The sequence below is a fragment of the Pinus tabuliformis genome, chromosome 9 (assembly GCF_031772625.1).
Source record: "Pinus tabuliformis cultivar Carrire ecotype Pingquan chromosome 9, CPIR1, whole genome shotgun sequence".
Lineage (NCBI taxonomy): Eukaryota > Viridiplantae > Streptophyta > Pinopsida > Pinales > Pinaceae > Pinus > Pinus tabuliformis.
Window position 1 is genome coordinate 1,444,126,235 of NC_142307.1, and position 24,777 is coordinate 1,444,151,011.

Consider the following 24,777-nt stretch of genomic DNA (forward strand, 5'->3'; position numbering starts at 1 on the left):
CTCTTCAATCCATAGTTAGTAAAATTTCATAAAAACCAAGTGGCATGGGTGTTTAATTACTTCTATTTGAACAATGGTAAATATTTAAGGACTATAAGGATTTAATTTTTTCCTATTCCTTAAATTTTCAAGTCATAATTATGAGTATGCCTCGCATGAAAACCATGTAAAACTCTAAGTGGCAAGGAATAAGGAAATTCAACATTTAATGAGCATTATCCAAGTAGTAACTTCACTCATTTATGGTTTGATGGTGAAGTAGAGTAATTAATTAAGGAGTGACTTGATTTCTCTTTCACTTCGCATAATGTTTTTTTTATTATCTACAATGCCTATAGGGGATGTTTTATGGTTTCTCACATTGTGGTGGATTACTCTATTTCAAACCCATTTGAATTGGTATTTTTGTTCCTATGGCGTTGAAGAATCAAGAAGGCTATGTTTTTGGGATCTAAATTCACTTGGGTGGTTCATTTAGTGGCTTATTGTACCTTGTGTTGTTTTCCTATTGGACTTTCTTGAGCAAGTTAATTTCTTGGTTGTTTCTTTTGAAGACCTTATGAAGCACATCCCTCTTCAAATGGAAAAAACATAAATTTAATGTACAAATTTATGTGGACAAAGTTTGATTTTGAAGGTCTTTTACTTCGTTGTCATTTGATTGAAGGGATGCTGGAAAAGGCTATGGTTATTGGTTATCATAGTCTATTAGTTAAATGCATGGGAGTTGGAAGAGGCAATTCATAGGTGTTATGTAATGATTTTGAAATGGAAAATCATTTGCAATCTAAGACTATGTCAAACCATTAATATCCATAGAGTTGTTAGGAAAGAGGAAAGTCTCATTGCAAAGAATAGGAATTCAATTTTATATGTGAATTGTAGGATGCACTCTCATGAAGAAATTAGAGATAATGAATATGCATTCATCATGGGATATATGTATATATGGAAGAGGAAAATAGAATATTTTTAAGCTAGGTGCATTTCTCTTTATTAAATGGTTGGAAATTTAGTTAAAAGGCCTAGTTTGCTACCTTAAATGAGATATTAATTATTGGATAAGTTGTTGAGGAAATTAAAAAGAAGAAATTTCCCAACAACAACATGAGAATCTGTAAATGATGCATAAGGAATAGGACTTCTAGGCCATATGAGAGAATCAATATGAAGTGAACAACCACCATACCTTTATCTATTGTTAGTGTTTAAGGGTTTTTCAAATTTTATTTTTCTAGGACTTTTAGAGATTTTGAAAAAAATATTTCTTGAAGAAAAAAGCTATTTTTTATATTATTTATCCATTAAAAATTACTTAGTATTTTACATTATAATACAAAATTTTCAACAAATTTATTATTTAGTAGTATTTTTTTTAAATATAAATCAATTAAAATAGGATTCAAAAATTATTATTTTTATGCATAAATCAATTGAGATATAATTTCAAATTTAAATTTTAAGTTGTTTTACAAAATTATCTTAATATTTCTAATACATAACGTTTTCAATTACTTTAATATTTTTATATATTTCAATATTTACTTTTACAATAAATAATTGTAATAATTCACAATTAAATTAAATTATATGTAACATTTTTTTGCATAAATGTATTCTGCCTACAATAAAATACACAAGCATACTTTATGGATCTACTTTAGTTTATTATATGTAGCTAATTTCACTAATATAAGTTGCTCTCTTCAAGAATATGGAAAAAAATAGAAGAACAAGGGAGATAGCTACACATGAGCTAGTCCCTACTTCTTTGAATAATGATGTGATATAATTAGAGAATGTGTAAATATTCTATTGTGTTTATGCTAAGATGGAGATTGTTTTCTTTGATGTTGTTAAATGTATTTCTCAAATATATATGTAGTGGTTCTAAGATGTTGTTAAGTGTATGTCTCAAATATGTATCCAATGGTTCCAACTGCCATAATATCTACCCTTGACCAATCATATCAAAGGCAACCTTATTACTTTTGGCACATGAGTTGATTAGAAATGGTTTTGTACCATAAGCAACTAGTGTGTGATTTTTCATGTGCATAAAAATTTGATAATTAACCAACCATTTGTTGCCTTACATATTTGAGACGCTTTTCTTCAGTATTATTAAGTGTTTATCTCAAATATGTATGCAATGGTTCCAACTGTGACAACACATACATTTGTCCAATCGCATTAAGGCTAGTGTTATTGCATTTGGTATGAAATTTGAGTAGAAATGGTTATGTGTCGTAAGTGATTAATGTGTGAGTTTTCATTTGCATAATAGTATGATAATTAACCAGCCATTTTCCACCTTATGTGTTCTTAGTGGAATTCAATTTTTTTAATTTATACCAAAATCACTTACCAATTCATCAAAGTTGTTGAAATTGGACTTTCATAAAGATACATAAAACTAGAAAATAACCAAAATCATCCGACTAGAAACCCTACTTTATTGTTTCTAAATAATTGATCTCAATAAGTTTTCTGCATTACATTCTAAATTTAGATGGCTCCATTTTGTTTACATTTTATGGTAATGCTAACTTGGCTCCATTTTTGTTTTCATGATACGGAGATGCCACACTAAAATAGGAGGTTGGTTACTTACCACTAGTATATGGTCAATGCTATTTTGTGATAGATTTAGACACATTAAAGGTGGTATAAGCACCAAAAGTGTGAAGGGTGATAGAAGCACTAAATGATTCACATATTGGGATTCTTTGTTACTATTTGGATTATGAGGTAGAGAACACTATTTTCATGTTCATTAAATAAATTCAAACTTATTAGTATCAAAACTATATTCATGAGAATTGAAAAGCCTAAGACTTATATCAACCCAAAAAGTTGCTACTAAGACTCAAGGTTTTATTCATCAGGTCTATCATTCTTGTAATGAATTCAAATAGCCTTTCCTCAAATTTTTCAAATGGTAATCTGTGGAGTTTTAATTTTAGTTATCACCTGACTTGTATGATAAATATATATTTTAGGGAAAAACATATTGGTAGATATAGATATCTATGAACCTAATGAGTTGTCCATGTTGCTAGAATGTAATTATGAAAGGGAATCTTGAAGCCTACTATGGGATCCAACTATGGACTATAAGATGCACACTAACATGGTTGACAAGGTATTCTAATTCTAACCTTGATAATCTAAGAGATGAAATAAAATCATCTAAAGTGAAGTAAGACACTAAGGCAAAAGAATCAAGAGCTCAATTTGATTCTACTTTTTTATGAAATTAGAACTAGTTTATTTGATTTTCGATATGTTTTTATATGTGAACATGTTTGGAGAGTTTTATTTTTATTTTTCTTAAAACAAATATAAAAAGGGAATTTTTTTATTTTTTATTTTTTTTAATTCATATTAAGATTCATTATAGATTCTTTTTATAATGTTATTCACACACTACAATACAATATATTTGGCGTACCTAAACTATTCATTGTTTTAAGGTGAATGCTACCATTGATAATAAATATCGTAGAATTACTTAAATGAGATTCAAGAGAGAGAGAGGGGAATGTGTAAATAAAATAAAGGGATAGAGAGTGCCGGGTATAGATTATCCATAAGTTTATAAACAACAATTCCATCTATACAATTCCATTAAAATGAGAGAGAGAGAGAGAGAGAGAGAGAGAGAGAGAGAGAGAGAGAGAGAGAAATGTGTAAATAAAATAGATAGATAGAGAGTGTTGGGAATAAATTAGTCATAATGATATAAATGAGAGAGAGATAAAATAGAGGGATAGAGAGTGTTTGATATAAATTAGCCATAATGGTATAAATGAGAGAGAGAGAGAGAGAGAGAGAGAAATGTGTAAATGAAATAGAGGGAAAGAGAGAGTTGGTTATAAATTAGTCTAAATGGTATAAATAAAACTTCCATCTATAAAATTCCATTAAAATGAATTCTACCATTACTAGGGTTTTCAAATTCCTCAAAAATATGGTTTTCAAATTTGAAAAAACTAAGTTCCAAAACATAATCATTCCAAAAACCTCATCTTTCACTGAGCACTCTAGCAAAACCAATCATCATATTTGTATTGAAAACTTGTGTGTTGTGGCCAAAATTGATCATTATCACCATAGGAAATTTAGAGAAGCTATCGAAATAGGAAAGCACCCTAACAACCTTAACCATGACGGGGGTTACAAAATTAGTGATAATTGGACTCCCACTCTAACCTTTGATTCCCCCCTCTTATTGCTAGGTTTGCCCTGCTTTCTCTTCCCTATAGTATACCAACCCTAAAAATTTATTTAAAATATTTTATTAATAATCTAAAATCAAGTATGAACAAAAAAATTTAGAATTTCAAATTAAAAATAAAAAGTAAAAAAAAAAAATCAAATTTCAGTTTACAATAAACTAATTTATTTTAATTTTTAACTAAAACTTTAGTTTAATTCATTATATACCATTCTTATTAAAAATTCACAAATTAATCAATAATAATTAACAATGATACATCATAGTTGATAAGCATTAAAACCTTGTAACAAAATTACATTTTAATTCTCAATTTATTTTAACAAAATTAAAGATTAATAAAAACGTTATTCAATTTATTTCAATTAAATTCATGCAAAAATAATAGGTTTATAAATAGTATATATTAAATATTAATTATTTTAATTATTGAAACCTAAAATTACTTTATACTAAATAAATAAAAAAATTAATTCAATTCATTTCTTGAAATTAATAAAAATATATATCAAAAAAAATTATTCATCCTGCAACAATAATAGGTTAATAAACATGATGTATTAAATATTAATTATTTAATTGAAACAAAAAATAATTTTATACAACTTACTAAATAAAAATAATAATTATTCATTTAATCTTAGATTAAAAAAAATAAAATAATAGGTTAATTTTATCAACATTAATAAATATTAGAAACAATTAAAATTTATTTTATTCATTCAATTATATTTAATAATACAAAATTAAAAAAAAAATACTTTAGTGAAGAAAACTAAACATTAAATAAAAATCTAAAACTAAAATCATTAACAAAATTAAAATTAAAAATAAATATTAAAATTTGTGTTAAAGCATTACCATTATTATCGGCTACCATTCGTTCCCAACCTTACCCTCACCATATTTATTTACAATTTTGAGTTCTGACTTTTTCACTCATGGATTTATCCTGATGATGAACCTCAGAGGAGGGTTCCAAACATCGATTCCAAAAACATGAATGTGATGACTCCGGAAGGTAACACCACACAAAGCATAGATCGCAGAAGCCTCAAATCAATAATAGTAACTGTCTAAAAAGAAAGGTCATAAGGGTATTACATCTTCCCCCCTTTTAATAAATCATCATCCTTGGGGTTCCCTCAATTCCCTCTTTTCTTAAGATGGAAAGGAAATGCCTCATGCATTTCTTATTTCATTCCTACAACCGTCTCTTTAGTAGTAGGTGCTTCCACTTCAATTTATTTTTAGTGATGGTTTAATTCTGAAGTACACATACTCTTATAATAATTCCGTGCTCCTTCCCTAGCATGTTTTCATACATGCTAAACATGTTCTTCCTAATTCCATTCATGCATTCCACTTGCACTCAACAAAACTATCCACATGCACCCAACAAATTCAGCATCATCGACATAACATCATAATAAATACCATAAGTCCCTTTTTTGTACATTTAGTCACCGCTATGCCAAGTGACATGGATGTCATTCAATGTGAAATTCAAAATATGGAACTACCACTTTTCCTTTCATATAACTTGCACAAAGGCAATAACAATTGATGGACTACTTGTATCATTCTATGTTATAATGGTTGTTTTGATACCATCGTATCAAATAGGCATCTATCACGCATACTTAGGTGTAGGACATCTTACTATCTCTGCCCCTTTCATGGTTGTTATATTTCGTCAATTTCGTTCCAAGGTGGACTTAGTCAAGTCCATTCTTATGATTCTGCCACTTGTTCTCATACCTTTCAACAAATCCACAAAAGTATGAGGAATTTCACAATACTACATATAAAATTAAGGGGTATTTGGACAAGTTTAAGTTTCATGGTCGATTAAGAATTATAAGCTTACAAGTATACATCACACCTTTCTTTTTTTCACCTTATACATTATTTTCCTTTACTCATTCCCTAGATTTATTTCAGTTTGGCCTGCATTGTAGGTTATTTATGAATATTTTATATGTCTTTCTCTTATATACAACCATGGATCCTTTTCCTTTTTCATTTTTATGTACATTGGTTGTTTTAACACACAGGATGTTAATATAATTATTTTCATTGGTTCCAAACATTTTCACACCTATATATATATATATATATTAAAACAATACATCACTAGCAAAATTTAATTTTAAGGATTTTTTATCATGGTTATGGTTGCTCCATTCCATAAATGTTTTTTATTTATTTATTTTTTTATGTCATTTCATTAGGGTATTCTAGGAAATTCTATTAGCATTCACAATATACCCATTGACATCATTCTAATCAACAACTTTTATGGTAATTTATAATTTAATAAAAATCTAATTTGTGAAGTTTGTAACAAAACAACAGTACTTCTCTCTAATCCCATACCATTTTGAGACCATTTGGTTCCTAAGTTCAATGCCAATCAAGGATTTTGTTTTCGCTTGTTAGAGTCTATTGCAATTCCGCTTGAGGGATTACATGTTTCATGCTTAATTTTTGTTTTGGTCCATTTTACTCTTATCCATTTCTGTGTAAGGTTGAGGGTTTTTTTTTTTGCATATTTTCAACACTATTTCCAACCACCTTCATGTGTTTCTGGTTTCTTGGGTAGTTAGAATGCCACTATTTTTTTTTTCTTGGTCTCGGTATTCTCCAATTATTCTACCCACTTTGTTATTTTCGTGTTTGATGATTTTTTTTCAATCACCATTTATAATGATATTCTATTTTGTCCTGTGTATATATCAAATATTTGAGGACCATTTTGGCCTTCAAGTTTACCAATAAAGAATTTATTATGCTTTTTGAAGGCCATTGTAATTTCCTCTTAAGGATTTTCATATATATAATATTTTTTTTCTTTCTTAGAATCTTTTCATTGGTCACACTCTGTGCTCCAATTATTGAGGGTATTCAAATATTTGAACTTGCAAATTTAATCTACAAGGGAATTATTTCTCGAGTTTCCTCAATCGAGGAGGTCATAAAATCATTTATGTACTTCCTTGGTAACATATTATTAGTTCCTCCCCAAATCTTATCAATCGTACAAAACAAGCATGTTCACAACATCATTGGTAGCTTGATTCTCAACCATAAGGGTATAATATTTAGAATACTCATGCTTCAGTTATGTTATTAACATCTTTTTTGATAGTAGTGTTTCATTTGCACCAATATGAATATTAAATACACTCAATAAAACTACATTTTTTGTACTTGTTGTATTATTCTACACCTTATTTGTAGGCTAATGGTTCTTAATCCCTCTTTTAATCAATTTTCTATCCATGTTTATATACATTACAACATCTTTTATCTTGTGGATTCAATGCATGCTCCTTGTTCCTAGCGTCAAAACCTTTATTAGATAATTGTGTTCAGAAGAATACTTTGTATTATCAATTCATAATTTAAGTTCTTACCTTCTCCTTTTATTCCATTGTATCTCTTTATCGAATCAAACATTAGTACACCCCCTGATTACATGCAATTTTGTATCTTACTTTTATACAATGTACTTAGTTATTTCACTTCCTTTCGGCATTCTTTTTTCGTTATGTGCATAACACTATCCTTAAGAAATTAAACACATTTTATAACTTGTTGATTTTATTATCAGAGTGCTACATCCCTCACTCGATATGTTTGAATATTAATTTCTTCATGAAGTCTATAAAAACTAATTCATCAATATTTATTCTATTCTTACTCTTGTCATACTACATTTTCCTTCCTGTACAGTATATTTTAAGGCTCACCACCAAGTAAAAAATCAAAAGTTGATCTTCACGCTTTCCTTATTGTAATTGATAGGTATATGGTTGCACAATTTATGTTCTTGAAGGTTCTGCATCTTGTACAATATTCTTTATTACCAGACTTATATCACTACTTGTTCCACTACACAATATTAGGCAGGAAAATTTATTGGTGTTACATCCTTGTATGCCATTTTCTTTTTTCTTTTTAACACTTTCACATAAATTTATTGATAACAATTCGATGATATAAAAAGATATACATCTATTTTTTTTGTTCGGGGATAATTTATACCTCACTTAGTAACATCATACCTCACATCATTCTTTGTATAATATTTTCATTAACATCCTTTCTTTATATATGTCTTGGATTTAACATATAATATATCATATTTCTTAGAGTAGTTTCTTGGTTGTAAGGCATATGAGCCTTATATAACGATAATAATTTGTCCAATCCCATAGTGTATTTTGTATAAAAAAACTATGTTAGAAGATAAATTCCCACTGTGGGCATACCTCCCATTTTGATCAGGTGGAGCAATTCACTACAGTAACAATTTGTATATACTAGTAGGCCTTAAAGAATTTTCTAACTTATATAATAATAGATACTTAAGTTTATAAAACTGATTTTTTTATACCCCTTCTCTCCATTAAACTTTGTTGGGTACTATTCATTTTCCCCTTCCTGATATTCCATCTATTGTATAATGGTCTTGCATCCTCTTTAGATCTAAACGGGGATTATATATCAATATTTTGTTTTTTTTTTTTTTTTTGCATCTCACCCTACTAGGGTATTTTAGAATGTATACACTTGAAATCTTATTCCATTTTTTTTTAAATAATCAGCCCTAATATTTCCTAATAATATGGCTCTCTCATCCTAGCTATAGCAATATCAAGTATCAAATTGATGATATATTTCGTTCTCTACCTCTTCATGAATTGTTTTAATACTTGTTAGTTCTAGTTTTCAATCATTTTATCCTTCCAACACTTTTGTTGTAGAGGGTGACACTGAATCTCATTCCTATCTTACAGTAGTGGGTTTACCCATAGGCCTTAATAATGAACTTGCAACTCTGATACCATATGTAATAGACCTTGTTGCACTTCTAATTTTTTGTTTTTTCTGTAATTACTATATTTGTTCACACTTCAAAGTATTTTCCTCTTTATGACTCATTATTACTCTATAGTATGTTATACACCTATTATATTTAAGAATCTAAATATCAATCTTCATCATGCTAGCTGACATAATGTTCTTTTAATTGTCATTTGAAATGTGCTGGGCATCATAATTTTCGTTTTAGTATTTTTTTGATGTTTTTATGCCATATAGCTAGCCTTACTTCCCTGGTAACTCTATAACTCCACCATATGGGTGAAAATACCTTTGTTTAAGGCTTATTTCATTCCTCAATTTATATTTACATTATTTCATTTAGAATTGTTAATAGTTAGTGGAATACAATTTACTTATTTCCACTATATATCATGAACTCTGCACCATATATTCTATTTACTTATCTAGGTTCCAAACCAAATGAAACACATACTATAGAGTTGTCACGGGTGTTCGTTTATATTAGAGTTTTCTTGTTAATGGCTATAAGCATGGAATGCTTCTTACCATAAGTTTTGTTGATTTCCACATGCCCCGTTATCCATTTTCCACATCTTATTTACCATGTGAATTTCACATGAAGGTTTACTGTACGCACCTTTGACGTATACTAATTTTTGTAAAAACACATGTGCCCTCTACTAGAGAAGGATGCAAAATTTGTACCTGACTTATATGGATAATTTATTTAGTATAAAATTTGTGTTACCTTTGCAATATTATTGTTCTTTGGTTAACAATATCTCTTTCATTATATCACTTGTTGTATATGCACATTGCACTTCATATTACCAAAATACTAATTTTGGGTAGATAAACCATGTCGCACTTATAATTTATGTTCTACACATGCCACAAGATCATGTGATATAATATTCTTGGGTCTAGTTTTTAATGATTCATTTCGAATTGACAACCTTTGATTTGAGTTTTTGTGTTTTTTATTACATGGTTTTTTGTTTTGAAATGGCACATATGTGGAATGAAAGATGGTCATTTGGTGGAATATGCTTACACTTGGTGACCTCAGAATGGCCACGTGGTTATTATCCATGCGAATTCCATGTGAAGTGAGTTATGTGTCTTTTTTGATAGTCATCTTGAATTCATCCAAGGGATCAAATTCGAGTTGCACAAACCCTAACCATATATCCTCACTTTCTTTGGTTCATTCAAACCTTTGGCTTTTATGGCTCCAAAAGGTGTCACCTTGGGGTTTGGAAGTGGTTACATTGCATCTGTTTTATTTCGTAGAGGCCATTTGGCTCTTTCTTAGATATATGCATTTTCTACCATGGTGTCATCGTATACAAGAAGAATTAGGCAACCTCATATAGGTATTAATTTGGCATTTCCTTTATCCGTGCGTTGTCTTTCTTACCTCATTTTGTTTCCTCGCATGTCCTAAGCTAAATTTTCTTTTAATATTTTTCGAATAACTTTTCCTAACATTGAATGCCTTTCGTTCATGAAGATAGGTTTAATAACGAAGAGAAATGGTTCATACTTCGTTCATGAAGATAGGTTTAATAACGAAGAGAAATGGTTCAAAAGTATGAACTTCTAGGTTTGCAATTTAGTTTTATCAACCCTTATAAACTTTGAAGAGAGGAGAAATTAAATAAGCATATAAAGTATATGATGGTTCTTATATCTACGAAAAGATATCAAATTCATGGATCTATCTTCCAAAACTGGGATGATATTTTATGCAAAATTTGTTCATGCATGACTCCAATGTTTGTATAATATCTGGCTTGCGTGCATAACATATTTTCATATTTAATTAATAATTTTATCCTCCACCCCTCATGTAGACTTTAAAACGAATTGCACACTATTATTATTAACAAAATAGAAAATCATTATATTAGCATGAAAAACTGAACCCATATACTTACATCTAAGACATGCATTACTCTCATTAAACTATAACTGCATATTATTTACCATTCAACATCAATAATAGAACATAAACAAAAATTATAACCATATTTATTGCTTGGAAAACACTCAAACCGAGCACGTTCCTCCTAACCATAAATTTCTTCTTCTAGTTCCCCATGAGCTAAGATGTTCTTGCCCTTTGGAACCCTTCCCCTTGATTCCTATGTGGTTTTGTTTTATAAATTATTCTTCCCAATAGATTTTAGCAGTGTTCTGCTTTCAGGTCTACAAACCTTTTTCCTAGGCCCTTTTTTTAGTTTTTTCAAAAAAGTCACTTTTCTTTTTCTTTAAAGCACTATTTTATCTCCCATAATGCGTTATTCCACCCCACTTAATATTTCTATCCAACTAAATGATTACCATAATATTTCTCTCCAATTATGTTAATGTTTCTTTTATTTTTATCCTAGGTATTTTTAGGAGACTTTTAGGAAAGGTCCATCATGTGGACTTGACCACGACAACTTTTTCTAATATGGCAAGAAGTCTTATACACTCTAGTACTCTTTCCAGAATATTTCCAAGAAATTTATTTATTAACTCAATAATAATAATAATATAATTACATCATGATATAAGTCTCATCATGGCTTCCCTCACTATTAAATCCAACAATAGTTCAATATCTAAAAATAGTAAATGTCCAAAAAGCAAGGTCATAGGGTTATTACAATAATTCTTTTAAAAGTGGACTTTAAAGGGAATTTAATGGGATGAAGTAGGTGATAGTCATGGATTTTTGTGAGAAAATTTCATGTGGCCACCTCCTCCACGTCCATGTGATCTTCACATGGCTGATAGTACTTGCTTCATGCCAACAATGGGGATTTTATCGTATCCATCCAACGATGGGAATTAATTTTCTAAACTCTAGCCTAATGCACCTAAATAATTTCCTTTTCATTTGGGTTTCTTGTCAGTTAAGTTGTGTCGAGTTGCTATAGCACAACCAAGGAAGGGCTGATACCTTAGCAGTTGTGTGCTCCTATCATGTTCTGTGGCCTCTTCAGATGCATGATTAATCTACAAAGGACACTGGTAACAATAAGTTATTTTGTTCCACCTCTTTATTTAGAGTTCAACATTCATGTATGTGTATGTTATTCACTGGGTTTTGTTCTCATGTCGGGTCAGGGATACTCTCATGTCCATTGCGTTATCGCCAATATGTCTTCCTTTTCTCAATGTTACTGTAGCTCCCTTGGAATACTTCCATATCTTTTCCATAAGGTATTATTAGTTTACTTTTGTCTCTCTCTACATGTATTGTTTTATTTACGATTTCATGTTGCTATCAGTTGTTTTCTTAAGATTCTTGACTTCCCTTCTTCGTCTATTTCAAGAGTCTAAATGGATAGTATCTTAGTATGCAGGGTGGGATAGATTCCTCTGAAAAATTTCTTTATTTAGATAGAGAACTAGGTACTATTTTTTTCCATTTTCTTTCAAATTGGTTATTCTGAAACTTGTTCTTGGAAAAATATTCATTGGCATATTTATATTATTGAAGGGTGGTTAGAGCTAAGTGAAGATGTTGCACCTTCTTGTTTAGTTTCAAGGAAGAATCCATAATTCCTTGACACACATTGTGCTATTACATAAGGGTTTTTTTTCTTTGGGTGGTATGTTGCGATGTCTCTGGAAAGAATTGGAAAACCCTTGTCGGTCCTCACAGTGAGCTTCTATGGTAATGTGTAGGGGAGGTATTTTTGGAGTCATCACCTCTATAGGTATATTGATCATTGTTTAGTGGTAATTTCCCTTTTCTTTTGTTTTATTGAACCAATTTGTGTTTACCATAAACATATTGGTACTCATTTCCTACTTTCAATACTTGTTACAGGTATACATGAATCTAATTTGGGTTAACTCATGATTTTCTGAAGAAAAAAAATGACATGTCATCCACCTCTAACTTCTTCCTACTTTGGCATAGGTTAGTCTCCTACTACATACCCTTTGCGGTTTGTTGTTGTTATTTTCAAGGAGTGAGAAAATTTATATATCTCCCTCCTTCAGTATCGGTATCGAGAGTGACTAGTGTTGGTCCTCCTCTATTGGGGAAATGAGATTAAGGAAATATTTTCCAGGCTAATGGCATAAAACTATGAGGGTAGTCTATACTTTTATTTATGTGTAATTGGCCTCCACAATGTTGGATGTCAAATTTGTAGTCTTCTTATGGCATATAGACTATACGTCTCATATTAAATTTGTAGTATTCTCTTGGCATAAAGACTATACGTCTCATTTGTACTATATATTATATTTACCCTACTATGAACTTGTAAGAGTTTCCTGTGAGAAAGTTTTTCTTTTCTTAATTTTCACTTCTGAGATAATCTCAACTTCAATAATTTATGGGTATTATCTTTAATAAACTTTATTGATGGATCTATAGTATATAATGCATGCCAGATGTGTTGGGTAATCTACTATTTGTACGAATAAATACTGTTTATTTGTTTTCCTTCTTAATTGGAAATGAAGACAAGGACTTTGTCGATAAACACATTTTAGCCTTACTGTAATACAATTTCATCTGGTGAAAATGCATGATATAGTGTACTCGCGATTTTTCCTAGATGCTGCTACATTTAAATTTGCATAGGTATAGGTAATTATATTTGTTAATTTTTCTTTAAATACATACACAATACAATATCTAGTTCCAATCTTGGATTCATACTATTGAGTGGTATTTTTAACTGGGTTCCAATGAAATAATTCATACCTCTATAATTGTTTTCTCCTGCTAGACACAAATAGTTAGGTGTTGACTGTTAAAACTCCATTTTGTTGGGTGTCTAGATCCAATAAAGGTTCAATACTTCTGAACCATCAAAACACCAACTTTGTCCTTCCTCACTCTTAATTAAATTCAATTTCTTTGGTTGTTATTGGTGTATGATATACGTTCAATTTTATTTTATTTTTATATGTCACCAAATCTAAATAAAATACTACAGTCTACAGGTATTTTTTTCTCTCCATAAAATAATTTACAAGGCAATGACTCCATGCATATAGGATATCCACTACATGTATTTGACCTTTTCCTTGTTGTCATGATCGGCACTTGTTAATTCTTTTGAAACATTTTATTATGTTACTTATTCCCCTTCTAGGACTAACAGTAGTCATTAAGAACAAATTGGTTGGATTGAGTTGATAATTCCTCTTTCGTGGTATAGTATTATGTTTCTAACTATATGTATATTTGTGGGAAGTACCTTTGGCACCCACCAAATCTCAGGTCCTCACATTCGCTCCTTTCTCTCCTTGTGAGTGCATAGAACCAGTTTCGTTTTAAAATAAAAGCAACTGAATTTGATTCGAACAAACATAACAGAGATATAGATAAATTTCAATCTACACAAGTGTAACTCATATGTTGAATCATCCGTGTACTTCCGTAAGGGTTCTCATTAATTCATAATATTATTTGTTTTAAATACCCAACTACACACGTACATCGTCAACCATCATGATATATACATATGCAAAATATACATAATGAAATCAATTCCTTGCGAGAGAAAATATGGTCTATCTATTGAATAATGAAAATAGAAATTTGAAATTAAAATACATTTTAACTCAGGAAAACCATAATCTGAACTAGAATCCTATTAGAACAATTACTCTGGAACTAAACACATTCCTCCCGACCATAAACTGAGTCCACCAGTTCTACCTCGAGCTAAGATTTCCTTGCCATCGGAATCAACAATCCCCATTTATTCTTGAATGGTATATTTTATAGGTTTCCTTCCCAGTAGATTTTTTGGCAATGTCCTCCTTTTATGGGTCTACCAGCCCAACTACCTAGGCCTTAGTGATTTTTTTTTTGAAAAAGGTACTTTCCTTTTTCTTTAAAGCTTGTCTTTTTCTCCCGCAACACTTTATTTCACCCCCAACTTAGTATCTTTCTCCAACTAAGTGGTTTATTATGATCTTTCTCTCCCATCATAATAAATATACTATTTTCCAATTATTTCTCCTGGAAATTTTATAAGATCTTAGGGAAGGTGCAGCTTGAATTCATCCAACTACAGTTGTTTCCAACTCGTAAGAAATGTTTTGACTCTGGTGCCCTTTCCTTGAGTAATTTCCAACAGTTCATTTATTAATAATATTACTCTAATTATGTCACATTAATTTCTATTTAATCACATTGGTTCTCAAATCCTACATGTCTTTCTTGGCCATCAAACCTAAAAATAATCTAGTTCTAAAAATAGTAACACACTAACATAAAGAATGGATGGGTATTACAACACCTTTAGGTGGCTACATATTTACTATGCACATCAAATATTGATGGATTATATCACATGCTTAATAGAAAAGATACAATTCCCACCACACTTAAAGACAATATAGTTTTGGCTAAAAGTATAATTAAGTAATAGGCACTAACATCATTCTCATGTTCTTTTGCAAAATAGGGCTAGGTATATTTTCACCTTTGGCCTTATAAATGAACCCTTTTGAAAGACAAGGGCCACTAAAGGATAATGTTGAAGTCCTAAGGACCCTACAAAATTGTCCACTACATTAGACGTATTTCTTATATATTGGCTCATCTTTCTCACCCAAGTATCCATCTAATCATTCATATTTTTTCTTTTAAGAGGTAGTGGGGCAAAATTCTTGAGTTCAAAGTAGCCTTACAACATTTAATGAAGAATGACTCATTTAGTTACAACTACAAGTAGTATTGGCCACAAGAGAGCACTCGCTAAGTATGCATACTATTCAAGAAGTCTTAATACATTGGAATAATATGGAGCAAAATATGTCACTTGGAAACCAACATTCATTTTAAAATAGTTTCCATGCCTCTATGATTGAGGATAATGTTTATTTTGATGGAAAAGACATACTAAGTTCCCACTCTAATTTTCATAGCTTAGAGTATGTAGAGTTAATCAATTAATGTGCTAAGCCATCTTGTGTAGGAGTTAATCAATTAATGTGTTAAGCCATCTTGTTTTACTAAGGCCCATTTAATAATTAGTGGATAATTAATGTAAAAGGGTCATATATCTATTAACTAAAGCCCACTATATAGTTATACTCATCATTAATGGGCTACATATAGTTAGGATTTGCTAGTAATAAAATATTTTTAGAGCTATCAAGATAAGTAATATTTTTCCAAAAAGTATAATATAATAAATTTATACTAAAAAAATGTCACCGCTAGATGAAAATTATTCTCTATTTTAAAGCTATGAATACAAAGATTATATTCTAAACATTAATTTTTATTAGCTTATGTATTTTCCTTTACACACAATATTTAAAGTATTTCTTTAAATATTTAAAAACTATGAATACAAAGATTACATTCTAAAAATTTATTTTTATTAGCTTATGTATTTTCTTTTCCGCACAATATTTAAAGTATTTCTTTAAATATTTAAAGTATTTTTTTTAAATATTGTTCATGTTCTATTAATTTTTAGAAGGTGTTTTACTATGTATGGGTTTTTACCATTATAGCACAATAAAAGATTTGGGCATTTCCTTTTTTCATCTATTTTAATTTATTGGCTATAAGAAAATGTAAATATGACGCTATAAGAAAATGTTTATAGGACAATCTTATTGTTGCATGGAACGCATGTGAATACATATTGAGAGAGAAGTTGTAAGTTATTGTAGAAAAGGTGGCAGCATTATATATGATGCATGGAGTTTATTTGCATGTTGTGTGTTTAATATGTAGAGAGAATAAAGTGTATGTCATGGTCATTACAATCGAAGATAGCTTCGGGAGAATCATGTCGGTAGTTATTTTTCTTAGTTGTATAGATGTTGTTTGTTGATCATAGTGATAAGTTGGTTGTGTAATTGCCATGTAATATGACTAGCAATATGTGTAAATATGACTAGCAATATGTGTAAATATGTAATGGGGGCGAAACGTTACTGATATATATTGCAAATTCATTGAATGCGTTATTTTTTGGAAAAGTTATTTGCATAAAATTGAAGTATTCGAAAAACCTATATGGTATACATAATTTTTTAATTAAAAAAAAAAAAAAACTCTGCAAAAAAAAAACTCTTTGAAAAATACATAATTTTTTAATTATAATTTGATTTTGTAATTTAATAAAGCTATATATATAAAAGTTGTTTATGTGAGAGGTATATTTTTTAATTTAGTATAAGGATAATGTGTGATTTACTCTATGTTTAATATCAAGATTATATGTATTTTTTCTTAAATAAAATATAAAAAAATTCTTAAAAAAAATAATGTTGGTTACAATAAAAATAAAAAATGAATATATATGTTTGTTCCAAAGGAGATATGCTAAAATTATTTCATTCTTTCTCAATCATAAATAAAATATTTCTATCCATGAAAGTAACATAAGTTTATATTACCTTTAGAGAGAGATAAACGTTAGAATTTTACTTTTGCTTGTGAGTAAAATGTAAAAAATTTATGATTTTTAAAAATATTTCAATACGACATTTATGAAACAATTTGAATATCTAAGTTAACTCATTTATTTCAAAATCAATTTCATGTATATGTATATGTAGATATGAGAAAATATTAAAAATAATAATAATAATTTAACCAAAATACAATATTTTAATACTCCCAAAAAACCAATTGAAAAAAAGAAAATCATTTACTTCTTAATAAGAATAATAAGAAATAGTTTTATAATTTATTCAATTCTTAATATAACATTAATAAGTGGCATTTAAAAAATATTACTAATGATAAAAATATTTAATATACGTTATAAATAAAATATTTCAATGCATGTATTAAGTAAAATATTTTTTGTTTAATATGACTAAACAAAAAATTATGAGCATACTATATTATATAAAGTAATTGAACAAAAAAATTAATTTTACATTTTGCTTTTTTATTTTATTAGTTTTTGTAAGAAATCAAATAAATATTTATTGGAATTACAAGTTTCAATTATGTATTTTACATGATCCAAGTAGCCAATTTTTTTCCCAAAAAAATTAAATCAATTTATACATTCAAAAATATAAATTTCCAAAACAGCATTAAACCGCCACAGAATAAATTCCCTGTTCTGAATCGGTTCCACTTGAATGGACAAGAGACGGAAGAAGACCGATCTCCTCTACCCGGGTCTGATAATAAATCATGCGGCCGTTACTTTCCAACAAATCATTGCGTGAAGATTACGTTTTCTCAACCGACTAATCATACCGTGTGATGCCCCTCGTGAGGTGTTAATATTGGTAAATTAGTAAGTTTAGCTGTGAGATAAACTTTGTTTGATGAAATGTAAAAACTCTGTTGATTAGTATTGTTAACCATTATGTTAATTAATTGTGTTATCATTATTCAATTTGGGTACATGATTAATTGTGGCCAATCACTCTGGAGGTGGTTAAATAAAAACCCTAACTACCTTCAGGAGGCAGTTGAGACCCCAGGAGGAAAAGGGGGAAAATGCCAAGTCTCGTTAGGATCAGATGGCAGAAAGCATGGAAAGAAAAGAAAATGCTATGTCTGGTAGTGACCGGATGGCATGTTTGTGAGGAAGAGAATTCCTGTACTCGCTATGTCTGGTTAGGATTAGATAGCAAGACCTGGCATAGCCAGTGAGATTGCAGACAAGAGGATCTGCAGATGTGCTTGGGGGTGGAAGATCGAGGAGGATCTTCCTACGGACGGGTGGTTGACAAGCATTACACACAGGTTTGCTGTTAAACAGGTATGGCTTACTGAGCATACTAACTATGAATTTGCCTTATGGTTCTGTGATGTGCACATAGAATAGTGAAAAGTAATCTATTCGTTTTCTTAGTAGAGAAAAACTATTCTTTATGTATTCGGCAGAGACCGAATCTATATCTACATTTAAGAATGCAAGTATTGAGCGCATAAGGAACTGAAAACTCTGTAATACAGGCAGCAAAATAAATATCAAACAGAAGGGGAACGGTTAACCCTACTCTGTACTCTCATGCAGATAACACTTAGAGAAAATCGAACCATAAGCAGAATAGATGGCTTTCTATACTGCATCATAATAGCATTAAACAATGGAAAGTCAAACCATTAATCGAAATAAAGAACAGGCCGAACATTCGTCGGCGAACTATAATACAAGCTCTGGTATGATAATAATATCCCTGCTATTATATAAGTAAAACAGTTGATTAAAAAATGTACAAGCGGAATATAGATATGTTTACAGACTGAGATATTTTTGTACTGTGAAATAAATGAAAAGAAACCTCAACATTATTGCATGCACATGGTATTTGCCAGAGTTTTGGCTCTAAAGGGTCACCGCCGCTGGGCATAAGCATATGCTTAGCCGGCAGGAGCTCCATTGCCAAACAAAAACCAAGATAAGGCCACCATAGAACAACTATTATACCTGAAAAGAAATCGAAAGGAGACTCATATGTAATTTGAGTTCATATTGAAGCTGTGCTGTAGGCGAGATTACCTGAGAACATTTTAATGCAGAACCTGAGCCATACCCAGATACCATTAACACAAAATAAGTTCGAACCAAACTGTAAGAGATAAAATTATAAATACTGTAACAACATTTGCTTAGAAGCATTGTATGTGAACCAGGCATAACCAAGAAATAAAAAAAAAAAAAATACATTTATACAACTTAAGCCAGCGAACAGCGCTTGGTGGGGTTCCGACTGAGTTTGGGTAACAAAACAAGAACTGACTACAATTAACCACACGAATTGAGAAACAAGTCAAATAACGTCGCAGCAAGGAAACCCTGGATGTAAGGCGGAGGGACCGATTGCTAGAGCAAGAAACCCTCGGCATCCCTGTTCAGGTGAACAGTGGCTCAGACAATTACCCTGTAAAAGAAAATAATAAAAACGCAGGTCATATGGTAACCACCCAGCTCTTACCTGCAGTGGGACGGCTGAGAAAGGAACCAGACCTCCACAATGCTAGTTGGTCGCCGAATCATCTTCCTGGGCACAATAACACAATGGGTTTAGAACCTTGCTCGATAATGCTGAGAGCCAAATAACGACAACTTAGCTGAGACAATAATTAAAATCTGGAGGCACGGGGTTGCCTTTGGTAAACGATAGTGATAAGGATAATAAGTAAATGAAAATGATTATACCTGAGACTGGAGGAATGGCAGCGGCATACCACTGTGCTCGGGGCACTAAGAATGGAACCCCAGGAATGCCAGAGAACCACAGCACTTCGAGCGGCACACAGTAGCTCAACATGAAACAATAACAAGCCAGTATGAAAATGCTCTTAAATATTTCAACGCAAACCCTGCCTCGTGGCTTAACCTCAACCCTTGATCGGACAGAACCTTTATCCATCGTTCGATCAGCGAGGAGGAACCGAGAAAAAATCTGAGCGCGAAATGGCAAAGCTCGAGGAATCCGTCCTCACGGCACATGGAACTTTGAGCACGCCACAGCACATGGCACGTCGAAGAATGATCGCTTATCAAGCCAGGTGGACGACACACAACGAAAGAGCGCCGGAATCGGGCAGAGCAACACCACATCAGCGCCTCAGAGATGCAACTCAGTACGCTGCTTAGTAAACACCATAAAGGATATGTTTATGAAGGCGAACAGAACGTTGTACCCGGGATATGTCTTGGGTTCGTAACCATAAACACCACATATAAATGTTAATGTGAATAAACATTACTAAATCACGAATATCGAAATAATTAATCCTTGCATGAATGTAAACCAGAACATAACATTCGCAATATATTAAGTGGAGATTTAGTCTGTAATGCTCATGAAGAGCGAGCCATTATATATATATCAGAAGTACGAGGAGTCTCCATGCAATTTATATGTATATGCTTATTGTAAGATGGTAAGAAGAAAAAAAAAAAAAATTACTTCTGTAATGGAGTGTGACAAATTGGTATCAGAGCCCAGGTTACAACACTGTGACCTCGGGTAAACTTTAATAAAAATAGTAATGCATAAATAGTGTCATGACAACCAAACTAAGAGTATACTGAAATATATAATCACAGCTGTTGAATTAGTTAATCTCGTACAGGTAACAACAGGATGAGAAGAACAAGTAGCACTCCTCATAGGAACTTGGAACAACCAGATAATGTAGCTCACCCTCAGGGGAATCCTGAGCTATGGGTACAACTGGGAGCAGAAGGCCGCAATGCTGATTCAGCTATATTTAGGACAGTCCAGGAGCTGAAGGACGAAATGGCCCGTTTGCGTGAGGATAATGCGAGATTAAACATGGAACAGGAGAGGATTCTGAAAAGTTTATCAGATAAACAACATCATCAACAGTCTCATCCTAGACCTGAACAGACACAAGTAACAGATGAACGGATCTATCATACGGAACAGGAGGAAGCAGAGGAAAGGGCTGAGACGCGAGGAGAGAAGTCTGTTAACGCTTCCGAATATCAAACTCCAAAAAGACCGCGAATGGAGTTACAAGGAGAGTTTCAGAAGATTAAGCCACCTCAGTTCGATGGGGAATCAGAGGAAGCTGCAGAAGCATGGCTAATCAATATGAATAAGTATTTCCAAGTGTACGAGTATGATCACCATCTTAAGGCTCGGCTGGCTATATTCCAGCTGCAGGCCAAGGCCACATTATGGTGGGAAGAGGTCAAGATGGTGTGGGGGGTGAGTGAGCAGGATGTGACTTGGGAGGCTTTTCAAAGATATTTTAAGGAAAAATACCTGACAGAACGCTTCTATGATGAAAAAGCACGAGAATTCCATGATCTGCGTCTCAGACAACAGACCATAGATGAGTTCATAACCAAATTTACATCCCTGCTCCGTTATGTACCGTACATTCGAGAGGAGAAGGCTAAGGTGCAGCGGTTTGTTAGCAGCCTACCTCTGGCAATGCGAGAAAGAATCGAGTTTGATAATCCGAAGACGATGGATGAAGCAATTCGGAAGGCTAGACTCTGTTACCAGCAGAGCAAACAAAAAGGAGAAGGTTTTGGGAAGCGCTGGGCAGACAAGAAGAGCAGCAGAATGGCTGTGGGAATTAAGGGAACTCGCAGCAACTTTCACAAGGGATTCTCGAAAGGGGCCAATACTAAAAACTCATCGAGAAGTCAAATCAGATTTAAGCCACCTGCTAAATCTAAATACAGCGAACAACAGGTTAGAATGGATAATGAAGGTGCAGCAAGGCCACCAGTTCAGTGTTGGGGTTGTGGTGGACCCCATTATATTAAAAATTGTCCTCATCGGAAGGAAAGCGATCAGTTGTCCCAGATCTATGAAGCTTCTACAGTGGGAGACGTGGCCAGATCCATGCCCAGAATAAATGCAGCACTTGAGGATCGACAAGCTGACTACCAGCCAACCATGATTGAGTTTGAAGGTAAGATCTATGATCGAACTGTTTCTATTTTAGTAGACCCAGGAGCTACTTTAAGCTATGTAAGCCCCAAAGTTGTGGAAAGCTGCAGTTTGCAAACTATTAAGTTTAAAAATCCTTGGTTAGTACAGCTGGCCACAGGGGCCAAAAGACGAGTGCTGACGAAGGTCAGCAACTGTCCATTAAGGTTAGCTGGTCAGACAATAACAACAGAACTGAATGTACTCCCTCTTGGATCTTATGATGTGCTGATAGGAATGGATTGGCTGGAAAAGCGATGGTCTGTAATTAACTGTAAGTCAAAAACAATTTCTTACCGAGATAAACTGGGAGTGGAAAAAGAAATTCAAGGCATCCAAAAACCGGTGTAGATCCGGCCAATTACGGCCTCACAGTTAGCTAAAAGTGTGCGGAAGAAATGCCAAATATATGCGATACAGGTGGGGTACGCTGGGTCTGAGAATAAAATTACGACTGTGGAAAATATACCGGTGGTGCAAGATTTTGCTGATGTATTTCCAGAGGAAATCCCAGGGCTGCCGCCCAAACGGGATTTGGACTTTACCATCGAATTGATACCCGGTGCAGCCCCAGTATCCCGTGCACCCTACCGGATGAGTGTGCCAGAATTAACTGAGTTAAAGATGCAGTTGCAAGAGTTGTTGGATAAGAAGTATATCCGCCCCAGTGTATCTCCTTGGGGGGCTCCTGTGTTGTTTGTTAGGAAAAAGGATGGAACTCTTCGTATGTGCATAGACTATAGGCAGCTGAACAAACTGACAGTTAAAAACAAGTATCCACTACCCCGCATTGATGAGCTGTTCGATCAGGTGAAGGGGGCGACAATCTTTTGAAAGATCGACCTGAGGTCGGGCTATCATCAAATCAGAATTAAGGATGAGGACATAGCCAAAACTGCTTTTCGTACTCGTTATGGACACTACGAGTTTGTGGTACTCCCTTTTGGGTTGACTAATGCACCTGCGACATTTATGTGCTTGATGAACAGTGTATTTCATTAATACTTAAACAAGTTCGTGTTAATCTTTATTGATGATATACTTATATACTCCCGGAATATTAAAGAGCATGAGGAGCATCTTAGAATAGTGTTACAGACGCTACGGGAGCATCAGCTATATGGAAAATTTAGTAAATGTGATTTTTATAAAGAACAAATTCAATATTTGGGACACATCATTACAAAAGAAGGTATAGCTGTGGATCCCGAAAAGATCAAAACCATAATGGAATGGCCAATACCCAAAGATGTAGCAGATATTCGATCCTTCATGGGGTTGGCTGGTTATTATCGACGATTCGTAGAAGGTTTTTCCAAGGTTGCATACCCTATCACTTCTTTGCAAAAGAAGGGGAAAGTGTTTAAGTGGACAGAAGATTGTCAGAGGAGCTTTGATCAGCTCAAATACCTGCTCACCACCGCACCTGTGCTGAGTGTTGCAGACCCAGAGAAAGAATATGTAGTTTGTACAGATGCAAGTAAGGAGGGCGTAGGTGGGGTGTTAATGCAGGAAGGAAAGGTGATCGCATATGAATCCCGAAAGTTAAAAGAGCATGAGCAGAAGTATTCCGCTTATGATCTAGAATTAACCGCGGTGGTTCATGCGCTGAAGATGTGGCGCCATTATCTAGTGGGAAGAAAATTCTTGCTGATGACTGATCACCATAGTTTGACTAGCTACTTTAGTCAACCAACCTTAAACGCGAGACAAGCAAGATGGGTGGACTTTTTGGGAGGTTTTGATTTTGAAATTAAGCATTTGAAAGGAAAAGAAAACAGGGTAGCTGATGCACTGAGTCGAAAAGTGCACTGTCTTTGTGAAATCGATATTAGTAAGGGACGGTCCACCCTTGATAAAGAAATTGAAGAAGTTGCTGCTCAAGATCAGATTTATCTACAAAAGAAACAACTGGTGCAGGATTTAAATACCCACATAATACAACAAGGATACACCTTGAATGCAACTGGAATTCTATGCTACAAAAAGAAGGTTTATGTACCCAATCAAAGCGGTATTAAAGAAAAGATTCTGGATGAATATCATAGAAGTCCTTATGCGGGACATCCGGGCTACCAAAAATTGATCACTTCACTTCGGAAAGAGTACCACTGGCCAGGCATGAAGAGGGATGTGGTGGAATATCTGGCGCGATGCTTAGAATGCCAGCATGTTAAGGCTGAACATCAGCACCCTGCGGGTTTACTACAGCCATTACCTATACCAGAATGGATATGGGACACCATTACCATGGACTTTATTACGGGATTGCCAAAATCTAAAAAGAACAATGATTC